We start from the raw sequence: 1,038 nt of genomic DNA on the forward strand, positions 1-1,038 counted from the left end.
AGTTACCAACGAAACAAACAACCAAACTTTAAACACAGAAACTTCAGCACTACTTTATAGAAATGGTACGAAACATGCAGAGAAAGACGAATATTCCATTTAAAGAACTGTAAAAAAAAAAAAAATTATATCAGGTTTGAACGAAACGTCTCAGAAATGGTCTGATGTAGTTTTGTTTTCTTACGAATCGTCTCGGAAGTTATTCTTCGCCGTCTTTCAGTTTACTATTGAAGTTAACCTTTTATCGACATTCGAATATTTTCTCTGAATAGTCTACTGTGATATATTCAAATTACGAATATAAAAATCGATTTAAAGCAGAAAAAATTATGGGATTCAGGTGACCAAAAGTTAAAATCGCGAAGAGGTACAGAGGCCTAACTGAAGAAGCTACAAAACTAAATAAGCGACGAAAAATTCGGATAATCGAATTGTTAGAAATAAATTCGTTTAATACTTTAACAATTCATAGGATTTAGAAATGTTTTCTTACCTTTCGATAAACATGTCTTATGATATAAAGAAATATCGAAGCTGTATTCCAAAATTCCAGATAGCTGGTCGCCATATTGAAAAGTAAAAAAATGATGTCATTGTGCCAGCAAAAGTCAGTGGTAACTTCCAAATATGGTAATAAAAGGTCAAAGGTGAACAATTGATTATCCATAAACCGGGCCTAATGAAAAGTAGTGTAAAATTTTGTCAGGTGATGGGGCCAGCAAGGTCAAGCCCAGGTTAAGTCAATAGGAAAATTATACAGATTCCCAAGGTCATTGGAGTCTGTCTGATTTCATACATTAACTTTGGAATTTGCAAATATCTTAGAAATAGTAAAAAGAAATTATTTACATCAATGTTTTTATGTGTGATCAATTTTGATAATCGCGTCTATTTATATACTCTCTGTTATCAAGTCTTTTTATTCCGATGAAAGAACGAAGATAGGAATGTTGTCTTAACACTTTGAAAATAAATCAAAAAGGAATTTTACTGCTGTTTTTACTAATATCCAGGATTTATGTGTGTGTTTGTTTGAGT

The sequence above is a fragment of the Lottia gigantea genome, assembly GCF_000327385.1.
Source record: "Lottia gigantea unplaced genomic scaffold LOTGIsca_559, whole genome shotgun sequence".
In the NCBI taxonomy this organism is placed as follows: Eukaryota; Metazoa; Mollusca; class Gastropoda; family Lottiidae; genus Lottia; species Lottia gigantea.